At 50.1% G+C, this 16,407-nt stretch overlaps 1 protein-coding gene across 1 annotated transcript in view; it reads left to right on the top strand.

The window, feature by feature from the left end:
• The window catches only part of KLHL29 (kelch like family member 29), a 355,223-nt gene that overhangs the window by 288,948 nt on the left and 49,868 nt on the right, over window positions 1-16,407 (top strand). The gene's annotated exons all lie outside the window — the stretch shown is intronic.

Genomic DNA, 16,407 nt, shown 5'->3' with positions numbered 1-16,407 from the left:
AGGAGGACCACACTGGCTATCCATGTCTGCTGTGAAAGGAGAGGTCGTGGTCCTAGAAAGTGTACACATCTGGGCATGGCTTCTCAGCCACCATGCTTAACAACCACTGAGACCTCCTCGTGGGGGACCTGCCTCTTAGCAGAGCGGAGGACCCAGCATGGTAGTCTTCCACGCCTGCTCTCCGAAGTCTCTCTTTATCCTTCCTGCAGTTGGCAGGCCTTGTTGAGATTCCAACCACAAAGCCCAGTCTAGGTCTTATTGGGTTTAATTCCCAACCTGATGGAGCCCTGCCTGCCTTTGTTTGGGAAATCAGCACTAGTTTTCAATAACAAAATTATAGAAAATTACATCCAAATTCTCGTCAACTCTTGCTTTGCTTAAGATCTTAAAAAAAAAAAAAAAAAGATTAAATTGATTTTGTTATTTAATTGTTTTGGTTCAGCTCTCCTTTAAAATATATACATATATACAATTCAGGACAGTAGACGGTGTAGTGATTACATCACTGGACTTCATGTGACTGACCATGGTTCGAGTCCAGGACCTGAAGGCTTAAAACTCATGCTGGGCACATGTGCATGAGTGCCCAAAATCCCTAGAGGAGATGGGAGGAGAAGGGGTGACATCATGGCCATCCCCCCTGGGGGAACAAGGGTTCTCATTTTCTCTCTGGTGAGCACAAGTGCCCTATAGCAAAAGTCTCTCTCAGAATAAATAAATAATTTAAGTACCCCAGTTCATAAGCTACTAACGCTGGCTCTTACTCTGGGCTATAGGAGTTTAGGCTATTCTTTTTTTTTTTTTTTTTTTGGAGAGGTTTTTGCTATAGGGCGCGTGCACTCACCAGACAGACAGAGAGAGACAGAGAGACAGAAAGCGAGAAATCACCCCCCAGGGGGGATGGCCACACCGCAAAGGAGTTCAGGCTATTCTAAGGTGATAGAAAGCCCAAGGTGGTGGTTGGCTTACCTCACTCCAGGATGGTGGCTTCCTATCACCATGGAAGGTCTTGCTGGGTTGTCGGGTTCCGGGTACGTATCTAGGAAAAGGAGGTGTTCTGTGTAAACGATAACTGCTCCAGATGGGACGGGGTCCCTGGTTTGAGGCTCAGCACCAAGCAAGTCCATCTCACCAAAGCTGTCAGGCGCAGGCATGTCTGTGCACTGTCCTTAGCCCTGGGCCCATGAAATCAGGAAGACACAGGTGGAGGGCCCAGCCCTATGGGGCCCCTGGGCCCGTGGGTCAGTTGGCCACTGCAGAGCTTCCCTGTAACACTTGTTCAGGGCTAGAGGGTATGAACTGTCCTCTAGCCCATGGATGAGGGGGAGAAGTAAGGGGCCTGAGGTGGACTGAGCGTTGGAGAAGGACCGGGGATAGGGTGGGCCTAGAAATCGTCGGTGGCCTGCCTCGTGGTGAGCCAGTGAGATCTGTAGCTCCACCAGTGACAGCAAGTGACCCGTCCGTCACACTGATTCCCGCGGGTTCCAGCAAGCTGGCTGTCTCCCCAGAAATTACATTTAACTTGCTCTCTGTTTACGGCCCCCATCAGCTGATTATATTTGTGGGAAGGCGGACAATGAGGCAGGCACACAGAAATGCCTCCAGACTCGAGCCTGGGTGGGTTTGTTGGGTTTTTTTGGTTTCTTTTTTTTTTTTTAAGTAATTTCTTCTTTCATTTCTAATCTTAAAAGCCTTTATTGCTGAAGCTATAATTTGTCTGTCAGATCTAATGTCAAACAACTGCATATTTTTTAAAATAAGAAACCTGAATTTTTGAAACCCAATCTTTGAAACGTAGCACGTGAGAGTCAGATTCCTGACAGGACCACATGGGTTTGGATGTGGGTCATTTTTAATTTTGCCCCTGGGGATTTTACATCTCTGAAGCCCAACTGATTTCACACTCCTAAATGACAGACAGCTGGCTCCAGGCGCGAACAGGAGGCTCTGCATGATGGCATCAACACAAGTCAGAACTCCACTTAAAAAAAAAAACAGAACTTTCTTTTTCTCCTGTTCTCTGTTTGAAACCTTGCCCAGCATTATAATAAGATCCACCATAGAATGCCTTGAGATCTAGCTCATTAAAGTCCCGCAATTTCTCCGACTGTTGTTTGACGTGACAACCTGGCCTCTCACGGGGTTCAGTAATTATGGAGCGATCCCTTCCATGAAGTACAGGTCTTGCCAGCTCGAGGGATGGGCCACCGGTATTTTTAGACTTCATTAGTGCCCTGATTTAAAATTTCACATTTTGTTTCTCGTAATTATCTTCCAATCGACTGAGCTAAAAATTTCAGTTGGGGCTCTATTCATCTGCCTTCCCAAAAAGGGCATTGGGACTTTCACTTAAAACTTAACCAATTGAAAAACGAAAGTGGCGTGGAGACGCTTCGGGATTTGCAATAGGTCAAGCGATTGTCTCTCATCTGTGACTAGCGCGACCAGCATGTATGCGGTTCACTTTAATGAGTGTTATTTAAATGCATTGAGCACATATAGATTTTCTTAAGAAACTTACAAGATAAGTCTTTCTTTCTCTAAGCATGATTGGGGGTGGGAGCAAGCTGTAGGAATTTTTTTTAAGATTATATATTGAAAGCTAATTAAAAATAGATTTTATGTGTGCAATGTGATAAGGGAGGAAAAAGGAATTCATTCCATCTGAATCCTGTTGGAAGATACCTGAGGCACGTGTCTTATTGTTGGATCAGAACCCCTGAACTGATCCATAGGAAAGGTGTGGCCCAGGTCGGTGAGACCGAGGTCTAACGTCACTGTCCCTGGGACCCCGAGTCCCTGATTACAGAGCTCACAGCAGCAGTGACTGTGAATGCAATATTTCTATCCCCTGTCTTCTTCCACAAAGGACTTTTAGTGGCTTAAAATCCCAGTCCCAGGGCCTGCTATTGAGTTCCAGAAAGGTCTTGGGGGGAGAGAAACCAGGCTGCATCTGTTTCTGCTTGTGTCTGGACCAAAAAGCAAAATCCGAGTTGACTTGCAGGGGAGATGTGTCTCTTCCGACTTCAGATGCTGTAGGCCAAGGGCGAGGGGCCATAGGACCCATCAGCAATCTTGGCCTTCCTGCCCCAGGGCTGGGAGCCACATTGTGGCAAGAGAGGTGGTACTCAGCTTTTTTCATGGCTCTTCATCTCCTACCTTCCCATTCCTGCCCCGGACCTCCCCACAGAGCTCTGTCCGTCCTCACCGTCATATCCTGCATGGACAGCAGCCGCCCCGTCTTTACAACCAGTAATGCCAGGACCTAGGGAAAAGCCGTGTGGCTGGGGAAAGCCTTCTCACCTCTCTGAGCCTCCCTTTCCTCATCTTTAAAATGGAGGTGACAGCACTACCTTCGTAGAGCCTAAGTGAGGTCCGAGTGGGATGTGGCATGCCCATAAAGCCTGAGAAACACCAAAAGCAGCTGTGGCTATTGACACTAGCCCAGGGGCTGGAGAGACCAGCAGAGATGGAAGCTAGTGAAGGCTGAAAAGTCAGAGCCCCCTCCCCGTGCAGAGGAGGCAGAGGAAGCCCACGCACATTCCTGGGACCCCTCAGTACCACCCCCATCCCTAACAGAGAGGTCGGATGGGTCACCGGTCTGGCAGGGGGATTCAGGATGTGCTGCCCGGATGTGAAGGCCAGCACAGATCTCCCTGCCCACATGCTGACATGTCCAGGGCACCCTGTTCCCTCTGCAACTCAGTAAGTTCTCCAGAAGAAGCTGAGAATGCGCGAGAAAGCTGTTGGCCTACACGTGGTGAGGTCAGAAACATGAAACCCTGTCCAGACTGTAGCTGTGTTTCCCCAGACCTGCTCCTCCTACTTCCGCATCTCGGAAATGCCCTCGGAATCCCTCCAGGCTGCAGTCACCCTTGCCCAGCCCCTTGGCCAGCCCGGGTGTTCCCCTCCAGTCCAGGCTGCATCATTCAGCCAAAAATGGTCTTTTCAAAATGTAGGCCTGGTCCTGCCATGCCCCCATCGAGTGCCTCTGATAGCCTTGGCTGCTTTGGGGACAATGTCCACTCTTGACGTGAGCATCTGGCTTCCGTGTCTGGCTGCCCCTGCCTCCTGCTCCATCTTTTGCTGTTCCGTCCACAGGCTGCCCTGTGGCCACGCCAAGCCGTGGTTTGCTCCCGTCCGGTTGTACTTGTGCCTTGGCCGAGTAGCTGTGAAACCATCTGCCCGCTGGCATGTTCTTCCTCCGAGTGTGAGCCCCTGGGGGGGGGCAGGCAAGGACCTCATCCGCTTCTCGCTCCATCCCCAGTAGCCAAGCTGGTACCCAGCACTGAGAGATGCTCAAGAAGCATTTGATGAATGAAGGCACGAAGCCCCGGGCTGGGAATTACCGAACGAGGTCTGTGCCTTTTCTCTCCCCTTTGCGTGATGAAAGCAGGTCAGCGCTCAAGGGCCCCAGGCATGCGGGTGTGGAGAGCGCCATGCGAGACATTCTACAGCCGGGCACCTCCACCCCCCTCACACACACCAGGCCTGCGGGTAGAGGTCCATCTAGTTCAGACTTCCTCTGTACCAAGCACCTCCACAATTCGGGCCCCAAGGCATACAGGACCTGGACTTCTGCCTCTGGTTCCTCATCTCTAAATGGGAATGATAACAGAACCTGGATTTTACCGTTGTTGCAAGAATGAACTGAGTTATTTTATGGAAAATCCTTTACGAGGACCTAGCACAGAGTAGTCATGATGAAAGTGTTTGCTATTTATTTTTACTCCTGGTACCAGGGCTAGCTTTCACTGTCCCTGACCTTCCAGGGGGCCAGGGTTAATGTGACAAAGTCAAAAGACCGATTTGCCTTCCAGAATCTTAGGAGAGCATGTTAACATCCTGGTGTTTGAAGCACCTCCTTCCCAGGGGTCTCTTTGGAACAGAAGAAAATTGCCTTCTCCCGTTGTAATCGCTTGCAAACCTCCACCATCGCCATAACAACCAGAAGGAAACAGCCTGTTGCTAGCACCTTCCTCCTAATTCCAGGAGCTCTCTGTCTTGGGAGGCTCCTCCTGTCTAGCCGCAGGGACTCTCAGCATCCTACGGTGTTCTGTTTGGCATCAGGGTAACATGAGCCCAGCGAGGTTGGGTTCCCCTTCACGGCCAAATCAGCAGATAGGCAGATAGAATTCTGTGGCCCCTGCAGGAGAACCAAACAAGCCTGAAGGTAGACAGAGTGGCCGGGAGTCTGTCCGGCAGCATAGAAAGCAGCCAGGAACCAGGTTCTTCCTCAGACTGCATGGACGGAAGGCAAAAACCCCTACCCGCTACCTCAATGAGCCTGGGCTGGAAAACTGGTACCTGTGAGCCTCAGTTTCCCCATTTGCAATGTGGAAATAATAGTGCCATCTTTAGACGTGCTTGGTAGATTAAGTGTGAGTAAAGCTTGGCACATCGTGGGCTCACAGTAACAGCCATTGTTATTACCATGGCTACTGTAAGTCCTCAAGAATTCTGGGAAAGAGATGTGGTCTGGAGCATTGCAGGCCCAGGAACTCCACACTTTTTAAAGTGGAGAGTCCAAAATAATCTCCCAAGTCTAACCGAATAACCCACCACACAGACCTGGAACCACCCACCGCCCGCCATTACTCTGACTTGCCCTTTCCTGCCCCCACGCCAGCACACACACCGTCTCCCAGGAAACACGCATCTCACAATCCGTGGGGTTTGAAACTTCGTCTAGATGAGGTCTTTCCTCCTGTCTCAACAGTTCCCACCTCAACCCAGTTCAGAAAGCCTTCCTCCCGGGGCCAGCAGATGGCCTGATGGCTACGTCGCTAGACTCCCATGTAGTCCACCGCGGTTCGAGTCCCAGACCCGGTAGCTTAAATTCACACCGGGCACGTGTGTGTGCATGCCCAAGATCCTGAGAGGAGAAACAGAGGAGAAAGGATTGTGGCTTGGCCATCCACCCTGGGGCAGGGGTGATTTCTCACTTTCTGTCTCTGTCTCTCTCTGTCTTTCTGGAGAGCGCATGTGCCCTATAGCAAAAACCTCTCCAAAAAAAAGAAAAGAGAAGAATAAAGCCTTCCTCCCCTCTGCAGGGCTCTGTCCTCAGGGAGTTTGTTAATCATTCATTGGCGGGTTGTCCAGGGCTTAGCAATTTGGTTAATGGATCATTTGACTGTGTGTGAAGCAGGCAGGCAGAAAGACACAGCAGAGGCGACTGACCACCCAGAGAATGTCATCCTTGAAGCAGGAGGTGCCCACTGCCCACCCCAAGCTCTCTCCCAGGTCCCCACAGTGCTGGAGGGGCACTTGGGCTTTCAGCCTCAAATCTCTGCCCAGCTTCTCCGAAGCTGGAAATTCTGCTCTGGCTCCAGCCCTCCAACAGGCAGGGCCAGTGGTGTCAAGGTGCTGATGGCAATGAGCGGGCTCTTCAGACAGGTGCAAGGGGAGGATGTTTCCTTCAGGAAATGGTGCTGGCCCGTGGCAAGCAGTCAACTGCCCTAATCCCCAGCCTTGTCATCTTTCTGGGGCCGCAGGCTCAAGCAAACACCCGCAGGATGACTCCCAGAGGCCGCCAAGGGGCTTGAGTCATGTCATCTCCCTCCCCTGCCGCACCACCAAATATTTACTAAGCACCTAATGTGTGTCGTGTTGGGCACCTGCTGTGTGCGGTGTCCCCGCTGGACTTCCCACAAGCTGGCAGCACATCAGGTAGTGAGCCTGCATGTCCATCAGGCTCAGCCTCTGGGGGACGTGGGCTGCGTGGCAATGCCCGCAGTAGTCCAGAGCTGGTGCCAGTCCATGGAGAGACGTGGGTGTCGGCCGTGGAGGGGCCTGCACTCTGTTTGGAGAGAGAGACCAGGATGTGCCAGCAGTAAGAACCGCTGGGGCTGGAGAAAAGAGCAGTCAATGTGGACAGAGCCTTGAAGGGCAGTCGGGGCGACAGTGGGGGGCAAGGGGGAGGCAGCCGGTTCTACTGATGCTCCATCCTAGGGAAGGATGCTTGAGAGAAGTGCCAGGGACACCACGTTATGGCCTTTCTTTTCTAAGATTGTGTTGAACTTTGTTTGTTTACTTACTTTAATTTGACCAGACAGAGGGGCAAAGAGAGAGAGATGAGAAAGCAAGCTGCCAGATGCAGGACTTGAACCATGGTTGGCCATGCGGGAGTCCAGTGCCCTTAACTACCACGCCACCTGCCAGCCCAAGCCTTTTTTTTCTTTTTAATTTTGCCAGAGAGTGAGAGTACTTGCCAAAAAGAGATACAGAGAAGCAGGGGGAGAAAGCACTCCCCAGTCAGGCATGGCTACACCTCAACCCTTTCCTCGCCTCTCCATCCTGGCATGTTTTTCAAACCAGTGGGGTTGAGATGTGAACCCCATGGCTGACCATGTGGGGATCCAGCTCCTTTAACCCTTAGGCCATAGGACCAGCCCTGGTTTTTCAACAGATTCACCTGTTACATAGCCATATACACACGCTTGTACTCGAGTGGTTCTCAAGGCCTGTCCTGATTGAGATGAGGTCAGCTAGTGACTGAAGCTTCTAGCCCCAGAAATCCCTTTCTATGATGGCTTGGCACTGAAGCCCAGGAGGCCTGTTCAGGCTACTCAGCTGGCTCGTTTACCTCCTCGGCCGGTTGTCTGTAACGATCCATGGTCTTAAGCAAGAGTCTGCCCGCCTCTGCGGCCATCCCGTTCTTTTTTGGTCATCGGAAGCTTTGACCTGGGTAGGAAACATGTAGGGGCATTAACCCCTGACCAGGCACTCAGGTCACACCCAAGGTCCATTCACACCCGAGGTCCAGGAGTTTTCTGTGTACTCGTCTCTCTCCTACTATGACGGAGGTTTAATGGCGGGTTTCCTGTCGCCTGCCCCTGTTCAAACATCTGGCACAGCTGCTTCTGCCAGGAAAAGCACGCCACGTCAGGCTGACCCTGGAGCGTTTTAGAGGCTGGGGGTGAGTTCTGAGAGGGCTGCTGTGCCTGATGTGCATGTTGGTATTACCTGGGAGAGGGACGTATCATGGTACCCCAGATCATGACACCAAACTAGAGGAGACACGGCACAAAACTGATTTAATGAGAAACCATTTGGTGGAAATTACATTCCATTCAGGAACACACTCACTTATTCTAGAAATGTAAACGGTAAAAATAACACAAGCATAGTATTTTAGGAACACAAAACATGGTGTAAATTGCTTTAAGGAAAAATGGCCGAAAGGTTGCCATCTATTAAAATACTTGTCATTGCCTGTTTTCTTAGTGTTCCTCTCTTTTTGAAAAGAGAAAGAGCAAGAAGGAAAAAATATATATGTATATCTTAGAGGGAAGCCCAAGCATTTCCAGTGTATCAGCAAGCCAGTGCTCTTGGCTGCCCTAGTCTGTTCTGTTGCTAATAACAGGAAATACCTGAATCTGGGTAATTTATAAAAATAGTGTTTATTCAGCTCAAACTGTAAAGGTCCAAGGTCCGGGAGCCACATCTAGTCAGGGTCTTCTGGCTACATCACGGCACGGTGGAGGGCAGGAGCGTGCACATCTGTGTCCATGTGTCTCCGTTCTGGTCTTATTCCCTGTCCTTATAAACTTATCATGAGTCAATTATGGGAACACTGCCCTAAAAACCTAAATCCTAATCTCTTCCCAACAGCCCCACCATTCAACTCTACAGTTGGATTAAGTTTCCACCCTCTTAATCCTGTCACGACCAAATCTCAACACTTGAATTTGGGAGGATATTCAAACCACAGAAGTGACCAAGCATTGCACTGTGGAATACCTTATTTTGCCCACTGACTTTCCTCTATCCTCCCCCAACCCTCCTCCCTTCCAAGTGGCCTCTTAGTGTTATTATTACTCCATGGCTCAGACTGAGGTCTATCTATATGCAATGCAAGAACATATTAGTTTTTCACCAACTTTTGCAGGGTCAATGTCATAGCTATATCTTCATCTGCTAGAGCAGCTGTCATCACAAAATGCCACAGATCGGGTGGCTTAAACCACAGAGATTTATTTTCTCACAGTTCTGGAAGCTGGAAATCTAAGATCAAGGTGCCACCACGGTTAGTTTCTGGGGAGGCCTGTCTCCTTGGCTCACAGATGGCTTTTCCTCTGTGCAGGTACATCCCTTATGACCCTTCCTCATTTGGAGTTAGGACTTCAGCATACAAATTTGGGGAGGAGTGAAGAATAACACAGAGGAGTCCGTAACAGTCCAGGTGACCTTCTAGGTAGCAAATGAAAAGGGTGTCCATCTACTGCAGACAGTTACTATGCGCTGGGTTATCAGAAAAGTCATGACGCATTTTTGCATAGAAAAAAATACATCATGACTTTTACAAACAATGGATGGCTTTTAGCTGTGGACATTTTGAATGGGTCATGATTAGTTGAACCTTTTCATAAATGCACTCTTACTGTTTTTACCACAGTTGACCTACGAGCTGCTCACTCTGCTCCCTGTTAACTGAGCACTATTTTTTCCACTATTAGAAGCACCCATATTTGGGGGCAAATATTCTGTTTCTATAGAACCTTCATGCTGGGAAGCATTTCGGAAGTCCTCTAGTGGAAGCAGGAATCGACCCTCACCGCTGGGAACTAAGTGGGAGCCACCAATTGCTGGGCAGTTTGTCCTGTTCATTGCTCGGGGTGTCTTCCTGTAACTCCCATGGTCCTGCCCCCAGTGCCACCTATAACAAAGCCAGTCCCTGCTCTACATGACAATCTTTTGGAGTTTTGAAGGTGGCAGAGTTTGCTTTTCTACAGACCAAATATCTCCGGTGTCCTCAGCTGCTCCTCCAGAAAGGTTCCCTTTTCCATCCAGGTGTCTTCCCTGGTCATGCTCCAGCTTGTCAAGTGGCTCTTGAAAGGACACCAGGTGAGAGGCTGAGTGGCCCAGGGAGAAGGGACTGTCACCAACTTGGTCCTGAGCATTGCATTAGATATTCTAATTAGATATTCTAATTATGTGGCTTGTTTAAAACATACATTTGTGGGCAGCAGGTGGCATGGTGGCTAAGGCGGCTGGACTCCCACGCGGCTGGCCCGATTCGGGTCCCGGACCTGGCAATTTGCTCTCTCACTTTCCTTCTCTCTCTGTCTCTCTCTCTCTCTGATCACTTCAAAAAAAATAAATTAAAATAATGACAATGAATAAAAAATTAAATGAAATAATCTTTAGGAAAAAAATCCACGCATACATGCACACATACTTCAAAACACCCACACTAAAGGGGGGGAATCTTTTGAGGGTGTTACTGCTCACTACAAGGGTTTCTTTGGGGTCTCCCCTTCCCTTTCTCACAGGATGGAGAGAGTTGATCATTCCTTTTTACTCGTTTTTTATGATATTTCATATCATTTTATACATCATTCTTTTCTGTCCCACTATTCACCCCAGTGCATTTTTGCTCCTATAAAGTCCTGGCCATGGGAGCAAGTTAACCTTTCCACTGAGTTTCAAAAATTATTTCCAGTTTTGGGGCCAGCAGTTGGCGTAATGGCTATGTCATTGGACTCCCATGTAGTTGACCACGGTTCGAGTTCCAGACCCGGTGACTTAAACTCATGCCGGGCACATGTGCGTGCGTGCCCAAGATCCCGAGAGGAGAATAGAAGAGAAGGGATTGTGAAGTGGCCATCCGCCCTGGGGGGAGGGGGGTGATTTCTCGCTTTCTGTCTCTCTGTCTCTCTCTGTCTTTCTGGTGAGTGCAAGCACCCTATAGAAAAAAAATCCCTCTCCAAAAAAAAAAACTATTTCATTTTTTTATTTTGGAAATTTTATTCAATCCTTTTATTCTTTTTAAACAAATGGCTCCAGGGATGGAGGTCAGGGGTTATTTCCTTTTAAAGACCAGATATTAGGTGTGTCTCAGCCCACCTACCCTATCCTCATGCCCCAACTGGGCCTTCTAAAACAACTCGCCACCTCCCTTTCTGTTGGTGGGAATTTACTTCTAAGCAACAACCCATTCGTTCCTTTCAACACCATCCACCTCCCCTCCCCACCACCATATCAAATGTCAGAATAGGATATTAGCTTTGGACCAGCCACGTGGCATGGTAGTTAAGGCAGCTGGATCTCACGTGGTCAACCATGCAGTTTGAGTCCTGAACCCTGTTGCTTGAAGAACATCGCGGATATGTGCATGTGCATGCTCAAGAGGAAAATAGAGGAGGGATTGTGGCATGGCATCCCCTGGGGTGGCGATTTCTCACTTTGTCTCTCTCTCTCACAGACAAGTACACATGCCCTCTGGCAAAATTAAAGAAAAGAATAGGGTATTAGTCAAAGGCCATTTAGGAAAACCTCATTTTACATCTGGGGAAACTGAGGTTCAACAGTATCACCAAAGTATCACAGAAACCGTCACTAAAAAATTCCCTGAGAAACCACCCTTTTCTCTGGAGGTCTGTGTAATTTGCCTTTTCTTTTCTTTTTTAAAGTTTGTTTCTTTCTTCTATAATAGAGACATGCAGCTACAGAGAGACAGGTAGCTCCAACAGGGTTCTCCTGCCATATTCCACCCCCAGCTCCGGTCAGTCCCTGATAATCCCAGATCATGGGCACTTGTGCACCTGACGTGCTCCGCGAGGTCTCTGGAGGCAAACCTGGAACTTCCCCGGGTGGGTCAGCCTTGCAGAGGGTTATGTTACTGCTGCGCCACCACCCAGCCCTGCCTGTGTAACCTCTTCATCTGCTGCATCCAGCCCTGCCTGTGTAACCTCTTCATCTGCTGCGAAGAGGCCTCCATCCCAGAAGCCCTGTCTGCTCTCACAGACCGAGAGCTCCACAGAGACAAGCCCAGTGAGTGCCTTTCCAGGCCTGCCCCTGTGGCGCACGCTGCCGGGCTGCTGGGATCAGAGGAGCACTTCCCACCAGGAGCTGTCTCTGCTCAGCACAGCTCCATGGGAACGAGTGGGAGGAAGAGTGGGGACAGACGCGCACACTCACAGGGGGCCACGTCTTACGTGGCACCACATGGGCTGGCTCAGCCATCCCCTGGGAGTGTAATTTGACTAGGGAGGGGACAGAGTCCCAAAGGGAAGGGAAGGAGGACAAAGACGAATTCTAATTTGGAGGCACAGGGCCCTCACCATCAGTTCCCCCGTTTGGCAGCTTCTCTGGACATGCCCGCTACATGAACTCTCCTGAACAGAGTCCTGCCCTCTGGGTCTCTACAAGTGTTGAAGGAGCATTTTGGGGGGTGCTGGTGGTGGTTTCCAGAACTGCCCTTAGAGCATGGTTATGTCTGTAAGCTGAGGCCCATTTGCGGCCCGTTACAGTCTAACGCGCCTTCAAGAGCCAGGCCCCTGGCCCAGCTGGCATGCTCTGTGATTTGTGCTGTCTTCATACCCCGATTAGACCCTGTTGCCAAGGACATCAGGGGCCCCTGAGTTTAGGAATCACCATGTAGTGATTCTGAATGCTCTCGGTCCATCTGGCCACGTGAACAGGCAGGCTTCAGAAATTCTAACTGACCCAAAAATAAGTCCTGTATTTTTGGTCCTTCTTCTATATGGAGATGTTCATTACCTTCAGGATTCCTCATTTAATGTCACTGGTCCTAGAAAGTCAAGAAGTAAATACGGGGCCTCCACATGGGTCTTTGTAGGGATGGTGTCACCTGAGCCTATGACACTGACCCTGCTGAATGAGCTCAGGCTGTGGGTCAGGGACATTCCACAGCAGCCAGTGGGCAGAATTGTAAATGCAGCCTGTCTTCCAAAAGGGCACAGAGGTAGGAGTGGGTGTTTTGTATGAATCTACTGCTTTATACAGTCACTCTTGATTTATGTGTTCCTTGTAACACCCTGCAAGGCAGAGTCCTAGATGGAAAAAACAAGACTGGGGTAAGATGCTTGCCCAGGTTTAAGTGGTAGAGTGGGAATCGATCTCAAAGCCACCTGCCTCCAATGCTCATACCCTTCCCACCACACCATACCTTGAAGCTTCCTGGTATAACCTGTTCGATCATTAGGCATGGGGCATTTGGGCTATGAACGGGCCAGTCCCGCTATGGCTGTTTTATGTCCCTTAGAGTTAGTGCCTGATACATCTTAATAGATATTGGAGATTCCGGGGTGCTTTTCTCGTCTCCTGTCTCAGTCCATTTTCTGTTGCTCACAGAATCTCACAGATCGGGTGATGTATAAAGAATGGAAGTTTATTTAGCTCATGGTTCTGGAGGCTGGGAAGTCCACTATCAAGGTGCCAATATCTAGTAAGGAACTTCCTGTTGCATTATGGCATGGCAGAAGGCAGGAGGTGAGAGAACAAGTGAGGACCTCTGTTATAAAACCTACTCTTAAATAACCCATTAACCCATCAATGATTCTGTCAAACCACTCTTGACTAACCAACCCATCCATCCATTCATGAGGGCAGAGCCCTCGTGACCCAGGCGCTTCTCATTTGGCCCCTCCTCCTACAACTCCACAGTGGTAACCAAGTCCCAACATGAGTTTTGATGAGAACATCCGACCGTAGCCTATCCCAAAGTGTTCTGTGACGGTAGATGGATGGTGGGTGGGTGGACCTAACTCCCAAAGTAAATCCACAGAGACGCTGGGCTCCTGAGTAAGCTGCAGACAGAGTACTGGCCACCATGGGTGGCACTGGCACTTGGAAAGCAGGCAGCCCCGGGGAATCTTTCCTGTTGCTACATCTCCCACGCCTCATTCAAAGTATTGCCAATGCAATAAAGTTAATGGAGCCAGTCATCCTACGAAGGAGCCAATTCTGTGCAAAGATGATACATCTTTGAAGTTAATGAGGTCTATTAATTGAGCTTATGCCCTTTTAAATGAATGGAATTCTTGAAATCCACCATACAGCAGCACACCCATTTAGAAGTGGTTATTGAGGCCTCTGTCGCCAATGGAGGGGGAGTCCCCAGCACGGAGCTGGAGAAACTGGCTTTGCCTAGCATCTACAACAGCCTTCAGCTCCTTGCTAGCTCACAAGATGTCATGTCTGGCCAACAAAGTCCCCAGATCAGCCCAGTATAGCCATGGAGACTGGACAGCCCCCTGGCAGATAGCTCAAGGGAGACAGTGAGACCACTGATCCACAGATGTCTTGAGGAGGCCCACCCACCCCACAGCCTTAGAGCCCTGAACCTGGGACTAGTAGGATTAATTGGAAGAGAGGCCCAAGAACACAGCTAGGCTGCCAACATCAAGGGCCCCTGCACAGGTGAATCCGATACCAGGTGGCCCTGGACTTGAGCAGAGTGAACCTACATAGTTTCCGGGAAACGTGTAATCCTGGAACCGACAGCAGAGACACACGGTCTGGCTGTAGCCTGAACTGGGACCATCCCGCCATGCCCCAGGGTCCCCGAACATGTACCAGTGCTCTGCCCCAATTCAGTCTCCTCCACAGCTGACACCACTCAGCCTCACTTAAGAGCACAAAGTGGCACTTGTTGTGCCCACAGAACATCTGCTGAAGACAAAACTTGTGTTTATAGCTCCTCACTTCAAAAGACTGGTCGTGGTATAAAAAGAAAGGGACCATCTGTCCCTCTTCTGGACCCCAGCGCCTCTTGGAAAAGATTCCTGTGCAAGAAGGCAATGAGAAGTCAGCGTTGACTTTGGAGAACTATTTTGGGGCCGGAAAAGAATAAGAGCCTCCCCGCCAAGGGGACAACACCAGCAGATGAAAGCCAGCTTCGAGGAGACCCTGTGATGGTGGATGCTGGCTTGCAGGAGGCAGGTTGTGGTACAGTGCACTGCCCAGATGTTCCAGTGGTGCATAGACCCCAGAGCGGAAGGCCGATTGGGAGAACTGAGTGATGGAAGAAAAGGCCAAGGGAAAGGGCGGTGAGGGGGTCAGCTCCCAGGGGAAGGTGTGAGGCAATGTCACCAGTTCGCTGTTGCAGAGTGGATGCATCCTCCATTTGCATCTGCTTTGCATTCCTCCAACTCACCGCCCTTTCTTATCTGCGAAATCCCCAGGGACAGCTCTGCATCTTGGGAACAACTGCAGGCTGAATGATCACCTTCCAGCTGAGAGCTAAAGAGTTCTTCCAGAGTGCACAGGGATCTGATCCGTCTGTGAGACCCGTGTAAGACTTGTCTGCCTCAGGCTCTCCGGCACCAATATAGAAAGGTCCGCTGAGAGTTCCGAAGGTGGGGAGAAGGGGAGGAGGGGATGCTGAGGCTATCACAGGTGGGACGCTGAGGGGAGCGATTTCCCAGGCTTCCTGCAGTCTCCCCTCTGAGCATCCCCTGGACCCAAACTCCCAAGAAAGGCAGGTCCTTGCTGTCTTGATGGTGTATGAGCTCCCTGGTTCTGAGTCCTGCTCCCTCCTCCTCCCCTTCTCCCAACAGGGAAAAGTTTGGTTTCTACCAGAATCTGCAAATTCCAGGAAGCTAAACCTCTAGGCTTGAGGCTTGTTTTGTCTCAGATCAAAACCTGCTTCTGTCCTGGGGTGGAAATGGGGAGAAGGGGGTGGAGACCAGAAGCAGGGTCCTCTGAGGACACCCCTTGTTCCCTTTTCCTGTTTGTCTCTGACAGGGCACTCCTGCCTGCTCACCCTGGCCCTAATGAATTGAGAGCTTCGCCTGAAGGTTGGCAAGATCTCATTCACGTCCTTGAATGGACTGAATTCCCCCCACTTGTCACTTGCATTTAGATTCTGAGGGCGAAGGCGGTTTCTGGTGTAGTATTCAAGGCTCTCAGAATCCTAAAAGGTCACACTCCTTTTATTCCTGCTTCTTTTCACTTCTTTTCTGTCCCTATTGATTTCTCCGGGCACATAAGACAACACAGTGAGCGAAGCCCACTACCTCCACTGGAATAAAATGTTCTGCAGTCAAACCACATCCCATAAAGAAATAATTGCAGTCTGTATATATTGCTAATGGACATCTCTCAGCAATTCCCTGTCTCATAAGCCTTAAACACAGACATTAGTATAAATATGCAGAAATCCCCATTCGGGCAAATTACTCTGCATTTCTAAACAGAGGAAAGATTAACCATGTGCTGATATCTTTGAAGGAGTTCAGCAAAGCAGGAAAAATTCTGGCCCTCGATGGGAGGGAGGCGTGGGACTCCAGGAGACTCTTACAGAGATGGAGGCCTGGTGGGCGCCGGCTCCTCCCTGGGCCTGGTGCTTCCCTGGAGGACTCTTGGTTCAGAAAGAGACAGGCCCCCTGGCCAATCACCCTCACCTGAGAAGGTTGGTTAGTCACCTGGGTGTCCTGTTTCCTGAGTCTCCCAGGCTCCTGAGGCTCTGGAAGGAGCAGGAGCAGGAGCGGGGAGGCTGAAAATGTCTTCTCTCTCAGTCCCTCTTCAGGAGCCCTCGCAAGGAGCCCAGGAGGTTGTGAGGCAGCTGTGGCCTCAACCCTCAGGCTGACACCTTGGTCCTGGGCCTGCAGCCTCCTTTCCCTGGCCCTTCTTCACGTTTGGCCTCTCCCCCTCTTTCCC

Source organism: Tupaia chinensis, unplaced genomic scaffold, assembly GCF_000334495.1.
Source record: "Tupaia chinensis unplaced genomic scaffold, TupChi_1.0 Scaffold144952_1, whole genome shotgun sequence".
NCBI lineage: Eukaryota > Metazoa > Chordata > Mammalia > Scandentia > Tupaiidae > Tupaia > Tupaia belangeri.
The sequence above is the reverse complement of the archived record's forward strand: the minus strand, read 5'-3'. Positions and strand labels throughout refer to the sequence as shown.